We start from the raw sequence: 13,373 nt of genomic DNA, 5'->3' as shown, positions 1-13,373 counted from the left end.
TCCTAATGCTGTAAAACAGAACACGCCCAGCCCCACCAATGAAATACTTGCGTTAAAAGATTACTGCTTTCTCCAAGCAGATGGAGCCAGTAACACATTACAGTAAGTATTGGGAACGCCAGAATATGGGTTTTTTTTTTAAGTTTTATGTATTTATTTTGAGGGAGACAGAGACAGCACAAGTGGGGAAAGGGTAGAGAGAGAGAGAGGGAGGGAGAGAACCCCAAGCAGGTTCTGCGATGCCTGCGCAGAGCCCGATATGGGCTTTATCTCCAAAATGGATGTCCCCAAATGGACCTCAGTGGCATAGCAATTATTTTTTAAACGTTTTATTTATTTATTTTGAGAGAGAGAGAGCACACGCACATGCATGTGGGGGAGGGGCATAGAGGGAGGGAGAAAGAGAATCCCAAGCAGGCTCCACCCCATCAGCGCAGAGCCCCAGGGGAGGCTCCACTAACTCAGAGATCATGACCTGCGCTGAAATCCAAAGTCCCCAACTGACACCTAGGCGCCCCAACGGCATATTAATTACTTTTAATTGCAGCTACTTGGGAAACAGCAGGTTCAAGGAGATCACGCCCTCCTCTGTGCCCTGGAAGCAGGAAATAAACTTTCCATAGGAAAGGGAGTTTCCTGTACTAAGAAGTAAAAGACATCCTTATCACCAGAGACGCGGGTTTTAAAATTGAGACAGCTGTATAAGCTCGTTACTTTTTCAGTAAATCTACCTCAGCCCAAATTCCGCTTAAAATCCCTTACTAATCAAAGTCCCCCAAACGTCTGTTTGCTCCGTCCTGTCATTTCCTCACGAATTCATCTCTCTGTCTAAAGTGCTTCTCAGTCTCACTATTAAGCCTCTTTTCACCCTGGTAACCTGTGTTGAGCCAATTTAATTCTTAGTCCAGTAAGAATTCCGGATGGAAGAAAACTCCTTTCTCTCAGTCACTTCAATATTTGAAGAGGGGCCTGCCAAGGGCTAAATAAGAAGCGAATTGGAGCGTCGCTAAAGTGGAGATGCCGGGGATCGAACCCGGGGCCTCATACATGCAAAGCATGCGCTCTACCACTGAGCTACATCCCCACCACGAAGCCCGCTCCCTTCTGCTTCGTTGCTGACCCAGGTCCTCCCTCCTTCACAGAATCACCATCAGGTGGATCTAACAAGCGCTTATTACCTAACACATCAAACTGCCCCGCGCTCCCCTTTAATGCGCGTTTTATATTTGCAGATCTATGTTATTTGGTTACGTTTGCCTGCTTCCCCCTAGGATGATGTCAGAAGGGAAGAGCCCTGAGTGTCCTTCCCCATCACCCTACCTCCAGCCGACAGCACCGAGCCTGGCACGCAGCAGCCCGGATGCCGGAGAGGTGACCTCTGTCCAGGGTTCCTGTCGCAGCGCAGAGAACCGTGCGGTGAAGTGCGCGGGGGAGAGGCGGATTGCGAAGTACGCGCATAGCTCGTTCAGGGCAGCGGGGCGGGCGCTCCGGCCCACACCGGACGGGCAAGCGTTCCGCGCACCCTTGAGGAGACACCGGCCCCCTGAACAAAGGCCCGTTTGCGCTCGCAGCGGTGGGCGGCGACGCTTCTCCATTTCGGCCGAAGTTCTGCGCGCAGGTGGCGCGTGGACGCCCCCGGTGAGCCCCCGCAGCGGTCCGCCCAGGGTCTGGGCAGGTGCGGCTCTGAAACGCATTCGTGGGTTTCACCTAGCGCATCCTCTGCAAAGATGCGCGGGAGAAACGAGACCCGGGCGGCCGCTGGGTGGGGGTGCTCTGGGCGCGCGGGGGCCGACCCCCGGGGCGTTCCCCGCCCAGACACCTGCATCCGTCCTGCTCGTCAGCCAGCGCAGCACGGCCCTTGCCGCCCGCTCCCAGGGCTGCGATTTCGGCCTTCAGGTTCTCGCCGCGCGGCCCACCACTCGGCCTCTGCCTTACGCGGGGCTCGGCCGGGACTCCCCGGGGTCGCTCCCAGCGTTCGTAGCCAGGTCACCTTTTCAGCCCGTGCCCCGGTCTGCCTCACACTTCCTCGCCTTCCCTCAGGCCTTTCCTTCTGGCAGATTCCTTGGCCTTAACCGGCTTTACTGCCGCGTGCGGGCGGCTCCTCGGTGTTTGGAGCGAGCCGGGCTCTGTGACCAGTCCGGCTGCTCCCGGTGACCCCGAAGCCCTGGAACTCTCCCAGAAAATGCCCACAGCGGCGATGGTGCCCTGCGCGTCCCGAAAACGCACCCGGGCACGGCCGAGTTGGGGAGGGAAGGACAGTGGACGTACAGCCAGAGAAGGAAAGGTAAATTGGAACCGGGAAGGGAGACACAAACATAAACAGAAGTGTCTAAAAACAAGCAATGAAGCCAACGGTCCTACCCCCGCAGGACGCGAGGCCCTCGGCGAGCCTTGACGTGTCACCGCAAACCTCCAGGAGAGCCGTGCCAACCACTTCCCGACCGACGTGCGCAAAGGACCCGACTTCCCTGCGGAAGCGCGTGGTGTCCCTTCGCTCTGCCGACTGCAGCTCGCGCCAGCCCCCAGCTGTCCCCAAGCTTCTCTTGGTCCCGGACCTCACCTGCCCGCCACCCACCTGCAGACCCCGCCGGGGGAGTGGTTCCTGTGCAGACCAACCTGTGCACAGCACCACCCCATGCACACTCCGTGCACACCACCCCATACACCACCACCCCGTGCACACCACCATCTCGTGCACACTACCACCGTCGCGTGCACACCACCACCCCATGCACACTCCGTGCACACCACGACCCATGCACACCACCCCCCCATGCACACTCCGTGCACACCACCCCATACACCACCACCCCGTGCACACCACCACCCGTGCACACCACCACCCCGTGCACACCACCGCCCCGTGCACACCACCACCCGTGCATACCACCACCCCATGCACGCTCCATGCACACCACGACCCATGCACACCCCCCCATGCACACTCCGTGCACACCACCCCATACACCACCACCGCGTGCACACCACCACCCGTGCACACCACCGTCGCGTGCACACCACCACCCCGTGCACACCACCGCCCCGTGCACGCTCCATGCACACCACCACCTCGTGCACACTACTACCGTCGTGTGCACACCACCACCGCGTGCACACCACCACCTCGTGCACACCACCACCCCGTGCACACCACCGCGTGCACATCACCACCTCGTGCACACTACCACTGTCGCGTGCACACCACCCCATACACCACCACCCCGTGCACACCACCACCCCATGCACACTCCGTGCACACCACCACCCCGTCCGTGCACACCACCACCCCGTCCGTGCACACTACCACCGTCGCGTGCACACCACCACCGCGTTCACACCACCACATACCACCACCTCGTGCATACCACCACCCCATGCACACTCCGTGCACACCACCCATACACCACCACCCCGTGCACACCACCACCTCGTGCACACTACCACCGTCGCGTGCACACCACCACCACCAGCCCCCTCCTCCGGGACCCCGGGAAAGCCCCCGCCCCGCCCCCTGACTCATTTGCAGGTTTGCGCCGGTGGGATTTTAGCCAGAATGAAGGTTCGGTGCGGGAGAAGGAGCCTGAGACACCTGCTGCCGGGTACGGGAGGGCGGCGCGCGCGAGCGGCCGGGCGCAGGTGCGCAGGTGGCGGGCGGAGCCCCGCGGGCCGCTCTCCCCCAGCCTGGGGCAGGGCCAGGGGCCATAGCGAGGGGGTCGGCGGCCGGTCTAGTGAGGAGGGAACGAGACTCGTGTGCCACGACTCCTGCGTGGTCCCCGGATGGTCAACGTGGCCAGATTCTTAGCGATTCGGCCTCGGGGGTTTTGGAGGCTCAGCCCGCTGACTGCGCTGACCGGCGGGGGAGGTGCTAACCTCTACGCCCCTGAATCCCGTCGGTGGGGGGATCATGGGGTACAACTGTTGCCCCGGAACAGGAGTTTTTATCATTTTGGTCATAATTGCCCTGGGTGCCGGCCGGCACCGCGATTGGATGCTTGAGTCCAGTCCTGGACAGGGTGGTCTGCCCTCCTGCCCTCGCTCCCTCCCACGTGACCTTCGATGCAGGCCTGAGGTCCTCGGTTCATCCCTGGTCTGTCCAAGCACGGGACGTCTACACCTGTAGATGCGCTTTCTTTCGGCCTTTTGCCGTTCTTAATCTGCCTTCGCTCGTCTTTATCTTCCTCTTCTCTTCGAATGGCCAGTGGACAGATTATCTGATGTTCAAGGGCTTTCCAACATCGAGAGAAGGGTCTGATATGGTTTGTACGTCAGTGCACAATTCATTAAGCTTTAAAAATTAACATTTGTAAATATTCACACTCTATTTTCACAGTGTATTGAAAACATAAATTCAAAACTTAGATTTCCCTTACACACAAATATTTATAAAAACTCAGGCCTTATGTTAAATTGTTTAATCTTTAAATGTTGGACGCACCTTAGTCCTACAGTGTTGTTGGAAAATGATGTAGTAAGGTAGCATTCTGCACAGCAGACTGTTCAAAAACTCTGTACAAAAACTCTATTCCTGAGTTTTTGCGTGTATCAGCATCACCTCCAGGTCTTGTCAGGACAAGGGTTGCTGGGCCCCCATGCCTCAAGTTCTGGACTCACCGAGATGGGGCCTAAGAATCTGCACTTTTAGCAAGATCTCAGGTGATGATGCTGCTGCAGATACAAAGACCATGCTTTGAGAGCCGTTGCCTCACCCTAAAACCCTTTCTAAAGTATTAAAACCTGGATTTATGTTTGAATCTTCAGTGTCTTCCTTATACTTTCTATTCCACAGGATACAGGTTTACTCACCCAGTCTACAGAGTGGGCTCTTCCTTCTTGGGCCGAGATTTACACACACTGTGGACAATTCCAAGCCTAGAACCTGAGATTGAGTGGACCCTGCAAGATGACACTGTCTCCGTCCTGTATCCAGGACTTTGTCCGTCCATCACATTTCCCAGGGGGTTGCTGTAGCCATCTGTGGGTCTAGTTTTTCTCATGCCAGCCTTTCCAAAAGCCTCATGATCTGAATGACATATTCTTGGTCATTGTTAGGATAAAACCCAAATTTCCACCTGCTTGTTTTGAGCTGGACCTGGGCAGATTAAGGTGAATCTAAAGCCTTTAGTGATATTGATTTACAAACATTTTCTTTCTGACATTCAAGACCTGTAAAATTCATATAATTCTTGCACAACAAAGTGTAGTGAAATACACTTTACAGAAAACTTGATGTATATTCATAAAGAAAGGTATTTTTGTGCCCCATAAACTCTATAGTTCTGGGGATGTAGCTCAGTGGTAGAGCGCATGCTTTGCATGTATGAGGTCCTGGGTTCGATCCCCAGCATCTCCAGTCTCTGGCTGCTTGTGGCATGCCTTTTTAAAATGCTGCATCTTGAACCAGATGTCTGTGGCTTTTAGCCCTTTTGACACTTTTGAGCAATTTAAACTGGAAGCAACTAAGTCAGGTTTCACTCTGGCCAGAAAGCCAAATATGCTGCTGAAGAAAATACTCGACTTGCTCTGCCAAGGGCACAGACTGATGTTCTGTTCCCCTTGAACAAGGAGCAGAGGCGAGGGTAAGGAGAGATTAAGCTGAGACGATGGACTGGTTGTTTCCACTTCTGCAACTTTGCTTTGTCAGCAACTTTTTGAACTTTGTCATAAGTGCCTCTACCGCTCATAACCAAAGAAATGCTTTACGTCTCATTCTTTCTGTTTTAGAGGAGATCACATCTAAAGCCAGCCGCTGACTAGGAAGTCCACCACTGGCATAAATGGGGTAAACACATGACTAATTTCTAATGAGTTGGTTGCTGGAAGCTGAGAATGTAACAAGGAGAAATTGTAGGCCAAGAACAGTCTTCAGGTACAAGAGAAAGAGAGACTTGGTTAGAAATCCATGCAGAGAGGGGCGCCTGGGTGGCTCAGTCGGTTAAGCGTCCGACTTTGGCTCACGTCATGATCTCACAGTTCTTGGGTTCAAGCCCTGCGTCGGGATCTGTGCTGACAGCCTGGAGCCTGCTTCCCATTCTGTGTCTCCCTCTCTCTCTGCCCCTTCCCTGCTCATGCTGTGTCTCTCTCTCTGTCTCAAAAATAAATAAACATTTAAAAAAAAAAATCCATGCAGAGAGCAAAAGGTTTTATTGGCTTCTCCTTGGTTCTTTTTGTAAACCAGAAAAAACTGCTGTTACCAATTATCATCAGGGACATAGGCCAACAGTGTCCTCTAAAAACATAGGCTAAGAAAATTTGTTCTTGGAAATCATGTCAGTAACAATAGAGTATCCTTATTATCTAACTGATGTGGCTTAAATGACTTTGGCTTTGACAAAAAATTTTGCTATGACTTTGACATAGAAACTTAGACTCTATTTCCAACCACTTTCCAGAGTTTCAGTAAGGATTTTCAGGAACATCTTCTAAAATTTATTATAACTGTATAGTTTTATTACTTTTTTAAAAAAAATTTTTAACGTTTATTTATTTTTGAGACAGAGAGAGACAGAGCATGAATGGGAGAGGGTCAGAGAGAGGGAGACACAGAATCTGAAACAGGCTCCAGGCTGTCAGCACAGAGCCCGACGCAGGGCTTGAACTCACGGACCGCGAGATCATGACCTGAGCCGAAGTCGGCTGCTTAACCAACTGAGCCACCCAGGCACCCCTCTTTATTACTTTTTTAGAGAGAGAGCAAGCACATGCCAGTGGGGGCAGAGAAGCAGAAGGAGAGAGAGAGTCCTAAGCAGGCTCCACACTCAGCATGGGGCCTCATCCCCTGGGCCTCATGAACCCTGGGATCATGGCCTAAACTGAACTCAAGAGTCGGTCGCTCAGCAGACTGAGCCACCCAGATGCCCCTCTAACTCTGTCATTTTAAGAAAACAGGATGTGAGTCCAATTCTCAGGCCTGCCTGATGCTGCCACTTTATATACAGTCCTGCTTTGCTTTGATTCTATAAAACACTGTTTCGATTATATTATACTATATTATATTATTATATTTAAAACTTAAACTTGCCCCCCCTCCCCACCAAATCCTATAATGATGATGCCTCTTGCTTCGTTTGGCCAAAGTCTGTACTTCTGTTTGCATTTCCCCCATTGCCTGAGCAAGGATTAAGTTCATCTTTTATGTGTGAAGATTCAGCAATTGTAATTTATTTAACATTTTCTAATACAGAAGTGAAAAAATTGATGTGGCGAGGCTAAGAAACAGAGACTGGTCTTTAAATAAAGTAAAAATTAATGTTCTTGAACTTTCTATAGGGAAAGCCTATTTAAGACACCAAAAAAAAAAAACCCTACATAAATAAAAATATTGATTCATTTGCCTGGTCATATTTACTATAAAGACACTCGTGGTTGCCATCCACAAACCAAGGGGAAAGGCTTTGGAGAACGACCCAACCAACACCTGATTGAAGACTACTTTCCTCAAGAACTGTGAGAAAAAAAATTCCTGTTATTTAAGCCATCGTGTCTGTGGGGCTTTGTGACGGCAGCCCTAGAAAGCTGACACAATTCTAAATGTACCCAGGAGGCAGTGCTATTGTTACTGTCTTCACACCCCAGGGATAAAAGGAGAGTGTACATTTGTTGGATATGTATTGGCATTCAACATGCATTCCTACTTTCTTCTGTACTTTACTTTCCAGTAAAGACTGGAGTCTTTACTGGAGGGCTTGGAAAGCTACAAAGGATATGTCCCATACCCCTTGCACCTAGGGATCTTGATACAAATGATATTAAAACAACTATTAGGCACACTTCTCTGAGGTTTACAAAACAGGATATTATCCTGCTCATTTTGGCCATTTTCTGCTGGCAAGCCAGACTGTGGACACATGCTTTCTCTGTAGCAGTGTTACAAGCCCAGCCTCTGTAGAACAGGAGAGAGAGCGGTGACAGAGCCAATGCCATCGTCCACGTTCCAATGTGCAGTCACAGCTCCTGAGTTTGGGAAGGTTCTAGACAAGGCGGTCTCCTAAGCTTAACCTCATGGTTCGCAGACATGGTGGCATGTCCAAGAGCTCAGCAATGTCATCACTAGCTTCCCTTGTAAAGCAGTCCTATAGATATGTGTATCCTTGTAATCAGGGGAAAGCACAAACACAGTCTTGTGGATATTTCTTGGACTCTTACTTGAAGGTCCAGTCTGAAGTCTGTCTCTCAATCACTTCTGCTGACTTTATACTAATCCAGTTTCCTGTTTTTAAATCCTTCCTGCTTAAGACATTTAGAGTGCTTCCTGTTTACTACACTGAACTCTGAATTGTGCTTCAGGTTAAGAAATATCAAAATAAATACTGATAGTAATGGGCTATAACCTATTGGATACAGTAACAACCGTGAATCCGTACAAATAAATAAGTCAATGAAGAAGAAAGAAATCGTCTTCTTCTTATACTAAGAAGTCAAATTATAAATATAGAAAGAATGACGGGTTTAGAAAATCACCATTTGGAAAAAAAAAATAATTAAAAAAAAAAAAAAAAAAAAAAAAGGGGGCGCCTGGGTGGCGCAGTCGGTTAAGCGTCCGACTTCAGCTCAGGTCACGATCTCGCGGTCCGTGAGTTTGAGCCCCGCGTCAGGCTCTGGGCTGATGGCTCGGAGCCTGGAGCCTGTTTCCGATTCTGTGTCTCCCTCTCTCTCTGCCCCTCCCCCGTTCATGCTCTGTCTCTCTCTGTCCCAAAAATAAATAAAAAACGTTGAAAAAAAAATTTAAAAAAAAAAGAAAATCACCATTTGGAAATCATTGCATTAATAATTGATTTAGGCAAGAATCATTGAGTGAGAAATTAAATAGGTAAAAGTTGAATGAGAACAGTACCTTTACATAGTCTCAAAGCATGTCTTCAAAAGATACTTATTAATTGCAAAAAAAAAAAAAGTTACGGAGAAATCTGGAAGACATCATCATAAGCAAGTGACCAGCATTAACATCAGCAAGAACGGGACAATATGGGACAGTTGACATTATATGTCCACTGATGTGATGCACTGAAAAAGACACAACATCAGTTGTATTCCTGCCCAGAATACAGAGCCTAAATTAATTGTGAAGAGGCCGCAGACTAACCCAAATTATGCAGTATGTTACAACATAACTGCTCTGTACTCTTCGAAAATGGCCCTGTCAGAAAAAGAAAGCCCACAGGTTAAAGATGAAAGAGAACGACAAACGAGTTCAGTACATAATCAAAGATTTTTGCTAAAAAGGGCATCATGGGGGGAGGAGGACTGACATCCGCAACATGTCAGAGTTGGACCCTCCTTCCCCCAACAAGCGCACTATTCAGCAACAAGTCATTAATCCCTTCATGAGAAATCAGGAACTATTGGAAACGCTCCCTCACGCAGGACTGTAAACCAGATTAGAGCTCCAAACAGTAGATTTGAGATTGAGATTAGAGATGATTTCAGACTAAAAAATTGGAGTAAATGGCCAAAACAAAAAAGCTTCGCAGGCCCCGCTGGGAGTCGAACCCAGGATCTCCTGTTTACGAGACAGGCGCTTTAGCCAACTAAGCCACAGAGCCAGCTGCGCGGCGGGCCGAGGGACTTTGGTGATCAAATCGCGGTGCATTAGGGGGAAAGCCACTTCCGCCAGGTTCCCGCGCTCGCCCTAGCGAAGGAGGTCGCGCTCGCATGGGCGGGGGCTCGCGCGGGACACCCGGGAGATTGGACTGGCACCTGCACGACAGCACGCATGCGCGCACCCTCCCAGTGCCGGGGAAAAAGCCTGGACCAGCCTCGCGGCGGGAAAGGCGAGAGCCGAGCTGAGTGTTGTGCGCGGGAAGGGGCTCGTCCGCGTGACGTCACACCGATCGCGGTCTTCGGGAACCTTCCGGTGAGAGGCCGGGTGAGGGGCCGGCTCCTCCCGCGAAGCAGGTGGGTGCGGCTTCCATCCCGGCGCGCAGAGGACCGCGCGCTGCGCTCGGACAACCGAGCCGAACCGAAACCAGCCGGGCGCCTAAAGGTTCCGGGCGGCTGTGCCCGAGCAAGTAGCAGACGGAGCAAGGCGGCTGCTCCGGGGTCGCCGCCCCGTCGCGCCCCGCCCGGTGCTGCAGCCCCGCAGCCCCGCCCTCGCGGGCCCGAGCCCACCAGCGCCCCGCCGGCCGCGGCAGGTGCACAGGGGGAAGCGAAGTTGGCGGCGGCGGCGGAGGAAATTCCTCTTCTCTTTGGGGTTTCCAGAGGCTGCCCTTCTGTACTTTCCTCGTGGACTCTCGGCTCGTGGGGGCTAAACAAGCATCAGCTGACTGTGTAAATAAACATCACACAACCAAGCATTCATTCTTAAACCGTCAAGGACTGCACCCAGGTTTTCTGCCTTTAATTAGAAGAAAGTGCTACCAGGGAGGGGAGTGAAGTCGCTGGTTTAGAAGGTGACGCTGCACGTCCGCCCAGCTCCCGCTGCCCGGTTAAAATGCAAGACCGAGGACTCCTGAATTCTGTATCCATCCAAGCAAGGCTAGAAGGAATTCTGCATGAGGAGGCCCTCGAATCGCAAAGTCGTTTTAAATTCCTTTCTTGAATCAAATGTCCTGGCCTTGCCATCTTCTATTCCACTCACAGTGTTTTGGTAGAGAGTGTAAACACATGTCTGCGAACCAGATGATCACTTTTAAACTTAGTCTGTTAGCAAACTTCTATGGCTAGGACGGTGTTTACTGTATACTCCAGATACTGTGGATTTACTGAGTGTGGAAACCAGCACCCCAAGTCATAATTGGGCCAGGGACCCCGGCATTTCTGAATTCTAATTAGCTGCATTGTTTATGATAAGGACTGAATAAATTTCAGTCACAAAAGTGCAATTGGGGGGCAGCTGGGTGGCTCAGTCATTGAGCATCAGGGTCTTGATTTAGGCTCAGGTCATGATCCAGGGTGGTGAGTTTGAGCCCCCGCCCCCCCCCCCCCCACACATGAGCTCTGTGCTGAGCCGTGGAACCTGCTTAGGATCCTCTCTCTTTCTCTCTCTCTCTCCCTCTGCCCCTTCCCCATTATGTGCCCCCCTTTCTAAAATAAAAAATAAAAATAATAATTTTAAAAAAGTTCAATTGGAATGTCAACATTTTCAGTGAAGTATGGCCAACAAGAGTTGTACTACTGAGAACCTAGCATGTGTCAGGTGCTGAAATGACTTCTGTGGATACAACTGGGTACAAGATGGCCACAGATGGTAGGAAACGAAAGGAGAAATGTTACTGAACATTGTAAGTGTTACAATAAAAGAAATACAAGGTAACAGATGAATGCCTAACAGGGCCGGTGACATAGTTAAGTACATAGTACTCCCTATGTACATGGCTCAGTACATTTTCTTGGTCATTGCTCTTTATTAGATTTTTCTTCTAGAAAAAAAATTATGTGTGGGTATAAATGATACAGGTAGCACTTAAAAACATCTGTAATACTTTCAAGTTAATCCCAGGCATTTAACCAAAATAGGAATCTGTGCTGAGGTGCAATGAAATAAACCTGACCAAGGTCCAGTGGTGGGAAGGTCTGGAAGGCACTTTAAGTAAAATTATCATGAAAGCAAAAAGAGGCAGAAGCTGGGGAACCTATTCCAGCGAGGGTCTCCCAGAAGTAGACTTGCACAGGGAAAGGACTGTGACTGGACTGAAAGAGCAAACAACATGAGACTATGGGCCAATTTGATGTAAAATTACTTGACTAACATTAGACGCAAAATAGCTACATAAGGGAGCACAGATACTAGAGCCTGGAGATTTTTCGTGATTGCAGTGATTTCTCATGACCCTCTGAGTGCTTTCTCTGTTGAGAATAGGGTGAGTTGATGTACCACTAGCTAACGGGTGTTATCAGTGGAACTACGTCCCCCTAAACATCCCTATGTTGACATCCTAACCCCCAGGCCTGCAGAATGGGATATAACTAGTGAAGATAAAGTCACCCTGGAGTAGGGTGGGGCTCTCTGATATATTATATACGTACTATGGATCCATATATACTCCTGTCCTTGTACAAGGGGAGATTTGGAGGCAGACATGCACACGTGTGAACATGAACACCAGCATCTGGGTGATGCATCCACAAGACAAGGAAGATTCCAGCAAACCACTAAAAGCTGGGGGTGGGGGGAGCATAGAGCAGGAGAAACGGCCCCGCCTGCACCTTGATCTTGGATGTGTAGCCTCTAGAACTGCCAGGTAATAGACTTCTATTGTTTCAGCCACATAGTTTGTGTTATTTGGTTATGGCTGTCCTAGGCATCCTCCTCTGAGGAAGAACTAAGTTTTTTCCTGTGTTTTGCCCCAAACTTAACTGAAATAAATTTATTTTAAAAGGGAACTACTGAATAAGGGGCAATGGGAGGAAAGTGCAAGAGGTTCCTATGTCCTAACTAAAAAGCTGGACAAAAATTCAAGTTCAAAAGCAAAAAGAAAAGGAAAGTAAAAAAGGAAGGAGGAAGGAAGGAAAGAAGCAAGGAAGAGGAAGGGAGGGAAGGAATAAAGGAAGGAAGGGAAGGAAGGAAGGGAAGGGAGGAAGGAAGGGAAGGAGGGAAGTAGGCGGGGAAGGAAGGAAAGAAGGAAGGAAAGAAGGAAGGGAAGAGGGAGGGAAGGAAGGGAAGAGGGAGGGAAGGAAGGGAAGAGGGAGGGAGGAGGAGGGAGGAATGAGAGAGGGAATGAAGGAAGGGAGGGAGGAAGGGAAGGGAGGGGGGAAGGGAAGGGAGGGAGGAAGGGAAGGGAGGGAGGAGGGAGGGATAGAGGAAAGGAGAAAGGAAGGAAAATGAAAGGAAAGAAGGAAGGAGGGAGTAGGAAGGAGGGAAAGGGTGGGAGGAAGGTAGGGAGGGGAGGAAAGAAGGAGGGAGGGAGGGAGAGAGAAAGAAAGGGAGGCAGTCAGGCAAGCACAAGGAGAAATATATGTCTGATCAGTGATCAGGTCCAAAGTTCCAGAAAACAACCAGAGGTGGGGAGACGTGGAAAGAAATATGGGGCACTCAGAATTGGAACCCCTGATGTGTTGGGAAGGGGACAGCTTCAGCCTGGGAAGGAAAAGTAAAGAACAGGGATACCATGGAGGCTTGGGGGAGAAGGATCAAATGGGGGTAACCAGGTAAGGGGCCATTACAAGGGGAGCAAAAGCAAAGACTGAGTGAGGAGCACACAGAGGCCAGAGCCTCCAAGGGGGGTTGAGGGGGGAGGCGAAAGAGAGGGGAATGTGGGGAGCATGGGTGAGTGAGATCTGGGATGGAGGTGGCGGGCAATCCGCACCAGGATGGGGGGGGGGGTGCAGGAAAAGGCACTTTGAAGAAGACAGGAGAGGTGCAGGCAGTGCAGAGGGCAATGTGGGCTGTTAGGGGGTCAGTACAACAGGCTTCTAGTATAAAGTGTAGACTGCAAGGG

At 50.3% G+C, this 13,373-nt stretch overlaps 3 non-coding genes across 3 annotated transcripts; 1 reads left to right on the top strand and 2 right to left on the bottom strand.

Annotated features, from left to right (window-relative positions):
- Nucleotides 1-1,012: 1,012 nt before the first annotated feature.
- On the bottom strand, nt 1,013-1,084 carry TRNAA-UGC (transfer RNA alanine (anticodon UGC)). The gene has a single exon. It is a non-coding gene; the product is annotated as a tRNA-Ala (tRNA).
- A 4,194-nt stretch (nt 1,085-5,278) lies between these two features.
- On the top strand, nt 5,279-5,350 carry TRNAA-UGC (transfer RNA alanine (anticodon UGC)). Its single transcript has one exon. It is a non-coding gene; the product is annotated as a tRNA-Ala (tRNA).
- A 4,115-nt stretch (nt 5,351-9,465) lies between these two features.
- TRNAT-CGU (transfer RNA threonine (anticodon CGU)) lies at nt 9,466-9,539 on the bottom strand. The gene has a single exon. It is a non-coding gene; the product is annotated as a tRNA-Thr (tRNA).
- Nucleotides 9,540-13,373: the final 3,834 nt, after the last annotated feature.

The sequence above is a fragment of the Neofelis nebulosa genome, chromosome 6 (genome assembly GCF_028018385.1).
Source record: "Neofelis nebulosa isolate mNeoNeb1 chromosome 6, mNeoNeb1.pri, whole genome shotgun sequence".
NCBI lineage: Eukaryota > Metazoa > Chordata > Mammalia > Carnivora > Felidae > Neofelis > Neofelis nebulosa.
This window is presented reverse-complemented; position numbering and strand designations above follow the sequence as displayed.